Source organism: Salminus brasiliensis, chromosome 3, assembly GCF_030463535.1.
Source record: "Salminus brasiliensis chromosome 3, fSalBra1.hap2, whole genome shotgun sequence".
NCBI lineage: Eukaryota > Metazoa > Chordata > Actinopteri > Characiformes > Bryconidae > Salminus > Salminus brasiliensis.
In genome coordinates this window covers 42,468,403-42,477,346 of record NC_132880.1, presented here as the reverse complement: position 1 = coordinate 42,477,346, position 8,944 = coordinate 42,468,403, and positions in this window count along the sequence as shown.

The following is an 8,944-nucleotide window of genomic DNA, read 5'->3' as shown; positions in this document are numbered from 1 at the left end:
ACTCCGGTGTTAGGTGTCTGGAAGCCTTGTATCTGCAATGTAGAAACACTCAAGAAATTTAAGAACCACTTTCAGTCAGTGGTGAACCACCAATAATAAGGCAGCTACGCTTTAAACAGCACTCCTACATGCAGTTTCTGAAACTTTCCCACTGGCTCCTGGCATCATCATGGCACTCATCTCCACTTACCTGCAGCGCATAGTCGTTCCCCACAGGCTACATTCTGTTAGTTATCCAGTTGTAGTCTAGTCAAGTTACCATTTACTGAAAGCTGAGTGTGACTATGCTAGCCGAGTACTGCAGTGTTCACTCTTGCACTATCACTAATCATCCTGTAAAAATTCCCCAGATGACTCACTGCATCAGAAGATATTATTTATTGGCATTTTTACTCACCGAGGATTGAAAAACGTTCTTCCCTTTCAATAGCATCATAAACTTTGAATTTCTGTTAATTGTTATTGAGAATATTGATTTAATATTAGCTTAAGAACTACTTAGGTAAAAAAATAATGAACATGATTTAGCAATTCCCCTAGTTGCTCATTCAGGATATGTCTGGATGTGTGCTGTTCTTTAGTTTATAAATAAATATGCTAGGTTAATGTTGCTAACAAACACTGGCTGTGGCCTGGTGACTTGGTCTGTCACCAATGTCATCTTGTTAAATACATGCAGGTATCTTTTTTTATTTCCTTCATCAGTCTATCAAAAAGCTGCGTAAACCAGCAATTTATTAAAGGTTTGTAAACATGCTGTTTTCAAGGTTCTCTGCTTTTCAAGTGCCCAGTTGCTGACTGTTGTCGAAGCTGCTAAATAGACTGAGGGCACATTGAGAAGGGATTTGTGGACACAACAATCTGGTTGCTACGGCAGAAGGTCAGCCATGGTATCAACAACAAGATATCCTTCACTCTCAGTTTAGGTTTATAATATCAAAGTCTCAGCATTTGTCTGCTGCCTCCTCTGCAGTGTCTTATTGTGGTGTGTCCTGTGGTGAATTGTTTTCCCGGGCCGTGCTGTCCCCTCCGTCTGGAAGTGGCCTCTCCTCATCGCGTGACAAGTTGACTGGGTTCAGTGTGTGCCGCAGAGCAAAGAGCAACAACAACAACAACAACAAAGGGATCAAAATTTCATATTGTAAATTTTATAACTTTATCATCTTCCCGCCATGAACAATCTGCCGGACTGTAATTATTACAACAGGGACAGTGCGTTGAGCAGGCCAGTCGGTTACCAAATGGCTACCATCGCTGCTGCAGCGACTGACCAAATGATGTAGCGGTCAGCTCTGTCGCCTGGGGCTGGAAAGTTGTGGGTTCCTGCTGCGTGCCAAGTTTGAGTCAGCCCAGTCCTAAATCTAAAAAAAGGGGACTTCTTGGGCAGACAGGCCGACCACAGAGACATCAGTCGGCCCAGGGTTTCCCTGCCTTCTCATGAAGGCCTGTGGCCTGCCAGTCCTTAACAATACAGGTTCAAACGGGCCAGCGATACTCGCGCTGTAAAAGACATTAGCTGGGAATAGCCGCGGCTGCCAACCAGCTGCTCTGAGCGGGACGTGCGAGGAAGAGTTGGCATTCAGGGGAACAAATACTCTCCCCCTCTCTCGCTGGTGTTATTTCCTGCTTCATTTTTTCGTGCGAGGTCGTCCATGCCTCCCTCTGCTCTCTGGCATTTTTACGAATGCCTCGTGCCTTTGAACGCGCCTTATTTGTTGAGGTTTCCTTATTTGTTGAGGTTTCTCTGTCGCCCTATTCTCTGGGCCATTTAATTGGTCCTGTTTAAGTTTTTTTCCAGCAGGAGGCTGAAGACACAGAGCAGAGCGAGAGCAGGGCCACTTTGCCCCTCTTAGATGCGGCTCTGGCGGTCAGGCTCTGCGTGCCTGGGTGTATCGCCTTACCCCTGACCACAACGACTCCTAAAACAGAAAATGCAAGGGAAGGGAGGGGAAGAACCACGGCAGAGATAAAGTCACGCCGCTTCCTCTGAGAGATCGGGCCCGTCTGCCAAAATGCGGTGTCTGGTCCCAGAAAGAAGAGGGCCCCATACATCAGAACAGATGTCTCTGCATACGCTGAACATCTCACAACTCCGAAGACCAATCACACAACCATTCGTCAAGATAACTCTCATTATGAAACCTGTCAGCTCTTTACACCTTGCAGTGTTTCAATCATATTCCTTATCGCCAAAACTGCGCCTCCTCTTCTGCTGAACGAGGGAAAAGCAGGGACGTATTACTGCGTGAAATGCAGCGTTTTTGATTCGTCGAATTACTTGCGGCTGAGTGTTTTTCAAAACATTCAGGTTTTTTCCCCCTCAAATCAATTACGACTTGACAAAGTAACTAACGGCACTAGCAAAGACAATCCCCCTGTTTGGTGGGCGTAATTCACTTTGGCAGGCCTGCATATTTCGCTTGGCTCCACGCCTGCCTGCTACAGCTGTGCAGGAGACATTTCCTAAAGATCTTTTTTCCCCCCCTTTTCTTTCTTTCTTTCCTCCTCCTTCTCTTTCTGTGGGAGATTACATTGTCTTTTTGATGTCTGCCAGCAGATATATGGCACATACTCCATGCTCCTATCATGGTCCCAGTACTGCAGTACACCATGTCCAGAAAATGAATTGCCCCCATCACTTTGCAGGCCTGCCCTGGTGGTGCATTATATAACATCGATGATGGCAATCTCTCCCCCTTCGGACGTGGCCCGTGATTGATACTGGAAAGCATCCATTTCATGCTCAGTCACTGGCGCTTACAGCGTGAAGCTGATATTTCTCTCAGTCTGCATGGCTGGAAAATAGGGCTGTGTTTCTTTTCTTTCCAATTACTATCCAAACCACCAGCAGAATAGTGTAGAAAGCGGGGACAGAGAGAGAGAGAGAAAGAGTATGCGGGCAAGTAAAAAAAAAATCAGCGAGACAGATAGAAGGGGAGGCAGAAAAAAGAGATATCAAATCGTTCTTTCCACCTTTCAACAGGAATGCAAAAGTCTCAGAGCTAATTGTGCGGGTCAAAGAACAAAGGAATCCACTCAGACATGATTGAATGGAAGCAGACCAAGAAAACCTGTTTCAATTACCACAAGCAGGGAGATTCCAGCAGCTGGACAGAGGCTGCGAAACTGGCCCCAGGGAACTAGCCAACCATTGAGAGGAGAGCGAGTGCTAAGGGTGCTGGCCGGATAGGCTATCGCACAGATCAATCATCCAGCCAATGGGGCTCGACCAATAGCAGGTGACATAAAAAACGCAATGGGGTGAGAAGTGAGTAGTTAATCATGTCTGGCCATCAGCAGCTAAATGGCCAGTCACTGCTATTAATTTAAACGAGGGGGAAGGACGGTAAAGGACGGAAAGGAAAAGGATATAGCGAAGGTATTTATTTACACACAGCAAAGCAGGTGGCTTGTTTCGGGCTGATTTGTGAAATGGCTCATACCCCAATCTCATGCCTGGACGACGCTGCAAAATAATCAAGCTGATTTTGATGGTGATTTGCCTTTCCTGACAATTGCACACTTGTCCAAATTTCAGACTGATCCTAAACTTCCTTGATTTTCCTGTGATGGTCTAATTTTATCGTACCTCTTCCAAACTAGTTCAATACAAACTTGGTCACGTTCGTTCCCGAGCAATTCTTCCAGGTCACCAATTGAATGCATCTCAGTGTCCAGCTGGCATTGTGTGGGGTTAGCAAGCTGAAGTGATGGTAGTAGGGTCTGGTGAGGTTAGCCTATAGCCTAGTACTGGGCTGCAACCAGCTAGTTTCATCGGCTTCCCTGGTTCGCTCTCTAGCCAGCAGCTTAATCTGTATTCAAGCGACAGGTAGATCCTCTCCGAGCAGTGCTCTACCTGATTGACCTAGGGTTAGCTTTTATCCCTTATAGCCTCACGAAATTCTCCTGAAGTAGACATTTCATTTAGCTGTAAAAGGTTTTGACTAGTGGGCTGGGTTTATGAATATTTTGGGGATGTAAAGATAGAGGGTCAAGCCATTACATAACAGTTTTGGGGTTTTGGAGATGTCACACGGTGGTTGGATGTGGACTTGGTGACTATTGTATCTGTCATGCATAAATCTTAAAAAACAACTAAAAGCTAAAAATCAGCCAATGCTAATAGTTGGTTTCTATGTGATATTGAGAAATAATAATCATCTTATTATAAGATAAAAAATATTTGATTTAAAATGATTTCACTTGGCCAGATGTCATGTTTCCGCAGTGTAACATCAGCTAGGAATCACTGAAGTGTGGGCCTATGCTGTAAATCTTCATCTTGCACTGGAGCACATTCATCTGGAAACAAATGTTTAGCTTGCAGAAGTCAGGCTGATGACTGGTTTCTGGCAAAATGACTCTTGTCCCAAGCTAAGGGTGAGGTAAAGCTCTTCCTTCCTCCGGAAAGGATGAGAGAAAGATGGGAAGTTCCTACAGGTGACAGGAAACAGCAGATGCTATTTGCTATCAGAGGGGAAGAGGCCCAGGATGATGACATGTCCTTCAGAGCAGGTCCTGTCACTGATATCACACACACACACATGGCTTAGCTATAACATTAAAACTTCCTGGCTAATATTGCATAAAGTAGGTCCTTCTCACCCCATTGAGGCATGGACTCCACAAGACAGAGCCAGCATTACTTTTTCAGCAGTTTGTGCTAGAGTAGCTCTTCTCTGGGATCAGACCAGACAGCCAAGCCTTCGCTCCCCACATGCAGCATTGAGCCATGGGCACCAAAGACCCTGTTGCTAGTTCATTGGTTGTCCTTTCGCGGATCACTTCTGGTAGGTACTGACCACTGCATACCAGCAACAGCCCTTAAGACCTGCTTGATGATGTTCTGAGCCAGTCGTCTAGCCATCAATCTCTTTAAAAAGTGGCTCAGATCCTTATGCTTGTCCATGTTTCCTGCTTTTAATGCATCACCTCTAAGAACTGACTGCGTAATGTATGCTCCAGTCTTGAGAGGTGCCATTGAAACCATATAATCAATGGTATTCACCTCACTTCACCTGTCAGTGGTTTTGCTGTGGTTAGTGTGGTGCAACAGTTAAGACCGCTACCTGCCAGTGAGCCACCACACCATGTGGAAGACTGGGGTTTGATTCCCGGTCTGAGTGACTATGCTGCGGTGCACCAATAGGCAAGACTCCTAACACTGCATTGGCCCACCTCTGTAACACATGTAAACTTGTAGGAGCTCTGGGTAGGAGCATCAGCTATATGCCATAAATGTGATTTCATGGTTGATTGTTGTACATTTAGGGGACTGCTAGATGTTTGATTTTTCATGATGTTCTCCTACAGAAAGAGGAGCTGCCAGAGATTTTGGGCCCCATGAAAAGATCAAATCTAACAATTCTGCCAAAATACTTAATTAATCATTTTTCATTGCCCCCTTAGTCACACGGCATAAGAATCATCCTAACCTTTCCCCCGGTTGCACACCTATAGCATAAACTTTTAATGCTGTTTTAGTGCCTGTGCCTGACTATGAGAATTTTATTCCCATAGTCAGTTAAATTTTCAGTGTGAAGATAAATCATCATTTTGTTGTTCCCCAAGACAGTCTTATTACTTTTTTCAGACTAACAGTTTATTACAACTTTTATTTATTATTTAATAATATTGAAAACCCCTCAAACTTTTTGATTGCTCTCAACAATAGCCATACAATAGTTATAAGAAGACACTTACATGGTCCCTTTGGACCACTTCTGTTAGTCTTCCTCTAAAAAACAAATGGTGTAAAAAGAGGATTTATCCCTGAGAATCGCCGGTCATGCTGCCTGCCATCAGCAGCCAGAGCCTCAAAGAGCACGATTGGCATTGCTCTCTCTGGGTGGGTATATGACTCGCTCCATCTCTCCACATCACTTCAGTGTGCTGCTGGCTGACATGGGCATCTGCTAACTGATGCATCAGAGCAGGGTATGCAGGACTTTCCCTTAAAAGTACTGGCTGACTGTTGACGTTGTATTGCTCGAAAAAAGGCAGTGGCTGGTTGCTGTTTGTGACGGAGGAGACGTGTCAGTCCCCACCCTATCACCACATTATATGTAATAGATAGAGAGTTCTAACAAATGAGTAATTGGCTATCAATATATATATATATATATATATATATATATATATATATATATATATATATATATATATATATGTGTGTGTGTGTGTGTGTGTGTGTGTGTGTGTATACATCTAAGAAAAAAGGCAATCAGTTACGACATTATTCTGATTCTGACGTGTCCCCAAACTTTAGCTGTGCAAAGTAAATGTCATCAGTTTTTTATTCTAAAACTTCATATTTGACTGTTGAGGCCAGTAAAGCCTCTTTACTCTATCTTATATGGATCACAGTTGCACATCTTTATAGTTTGTTTAAGGTGGGATTTCTTTTCTTTGTCTGTGCTGGAGAACACTTGGAGTGAGAAGAGGCCCATGATGCACAGAATTATCAGGGGGCGTATCAGTTATCCTGGAGCCCCTCCATAACTCAGTTACTGTCTGGAGGGCCTGGAGAGTTGGCCTGGCAGCTACTTAAGCCCCCCTCCCAGTCCCCGCCGCCGTTCTGCAGGCAGCTAAGAGCATATTTTCTGCATTAGCACGGACGTGTGCCTCCGCCACCGGTCAGGATTCTACCGCCTGATGCTTCGGGATGACCTACACCCAAAAGTATTTGCCGCACATGAGCTGCTGATGTTAATGGCACTGGCCTTTTTTGAGCATGAGAGAGAGAGAGAGAGAGAGAGAGAGAGAGAGAGAGACTTTCTGCTGAATTTTCTCCCAGTGCGAATATACTGGGAATCAGCCGCTGTCTGCATGGTGCCTGTCCGTCCTCCGACTCTTTTTCCTCCGATTTCTCCTATGATTTATATCTCTGTGACAGTCATAGACAGACATTACTTACTCTGTAAAAACTGCTGTAAATGTACAGGAGAAATCCTGCTGTAAACAGATAGCTGTAAAGAATGCAGACATTAAGCTTCTTGTTAAATTGGTGGATTTTACAGTAAAATAGCTGTGATCTACAGGGCATATAGGGATGATGACCTCGACTTTGTGGAGTCTTGAACAGCCTGTCTCTGAATATTGTATGTTGTGTTTGATCATAATTCTGACAATTTACTTTTATTTGTTCACCTACAGTTCATGTTCTAAATATTATTCATACCCTGAAGATGTTTTTTTTCAGATATTTTATGCTATTACATTAATTCCCATTGTGCAGTAGGCTATTAAAATATGGGGTTATAGCGAGCTTTGCACCCTTACAGATTAGCATACATTTTTATATAACATGTGTTGTTTGCTGTAGCATAACATGTCATATATGTCATGTAAATAACATTTGTTAGCACAAATGTATCTAAGAAAGGTTGCATTATGTAATTATAGGTTTGTTCTAACAAGCAATTAGCAATTACAGTAGTGCAATTGTCCTGTATAATTCCTTACTGTAACAGCACAGTTACCTCTGGTGCATTAAAAATACAGTAATCTGCTATATGCATGGATTACAGCATCAGTACTGTAAATAAACAGAACTATAATGCTGCCAGATAATAACAGTAATTTCACAAGTATTTTTACACTGTGTAATTGAAAATAAAACAGTAGGGATGCCAAAACACATTGAAAACCATTAACATTACATAGTTAAAAATATGTTGTAACGATGGGGATACAACAACAACAACAACAAAAAAATCAACATAGTAACAAAATTACAAGTAAGATGTAGAAAACCTTGACAATTATTCAACTTAGTTATATAGTTAAAATAACAATGGGGATGTTAAAACAACAATGAAATTATTGACATTGGTTGCATAGTTAAAATTAGAATGCAACAATAAAATAAAAAAAATACTATTAAAACCCATTAATCTTAACTTCAACTAGTTAAAACTGTGATGGAATGGAGACACAAAATAATCATTGAAAAACACTGGCATTAGTTACAAAGTTAAAATTATGATGCAACAATGGATTCAAATTACAATTACAAATCATCATTATATAGTTTATTAATTATGTATATTAATTCAACTAGTTAAAATTATGATTTAACAATGGAGATCTAAAACAAAAAACAATTTTGACATTTCCTAGTTAAAGCTGTGGTGTACCAATGGGGAAATAAAAAAGCAATAAAAACCATAGCATTTGTTTACATAGTTACAATATATACAATATTGTTATAATTGTTAGACATATCAAAAATACTGTTAAAAATACTTTTCATAGTTACAATTGTTATGTAACAATAGGGATACACAACACAATATTCAACTTTGTTAAGTAGTGCTCGAATTTTGATGTACCAATGGGAAATAAAAAACAGTAAAAACAATCCAACTTAGTTATCTAGTTACAATTATGATATAACAACAGGTATGCAAAACAGTTATTGAACAACACTGGTATTAGTTACCTAGTAACAATTATAATGTAACAATAGGTATGCAAAACAGTCATTGAACAACACTGGCATTTCATTACTAGATGTTACACCTAGTAAAAAAATCATTTAAATTGTTTGTATAGTTAATTTTTTTATTTAACAAAATTGGTTATAGTGTCTAGCAGTAATGATAGATGTATGGGTATAGACTTTAGTGTACTGTATGTGTGTTCAATCAATGCTAGGTCTCTTGCTCTCTCGCTCTCTCTCTCTTTCTCGCTCTCTCTCTCTCGCTCTCTCTCTCTCTCGCTCTCTCTCTCTCTCTCACTCTCTCTAGATAAATGCATGAATGGAAAGTGATTACAGGCAGAGATTAGCACCCAAGTGCAAAGAAAACAATAATATCTTGAAGGATGTGAGTCAGACTCTCAATTGACCGCTGAATTGTAGATTCTCATCAATTACAAGAACACACCGTTATACCATTTCCATGGGCTGACATTCTGCGGCATTTTGTGAAACTCTATGTGT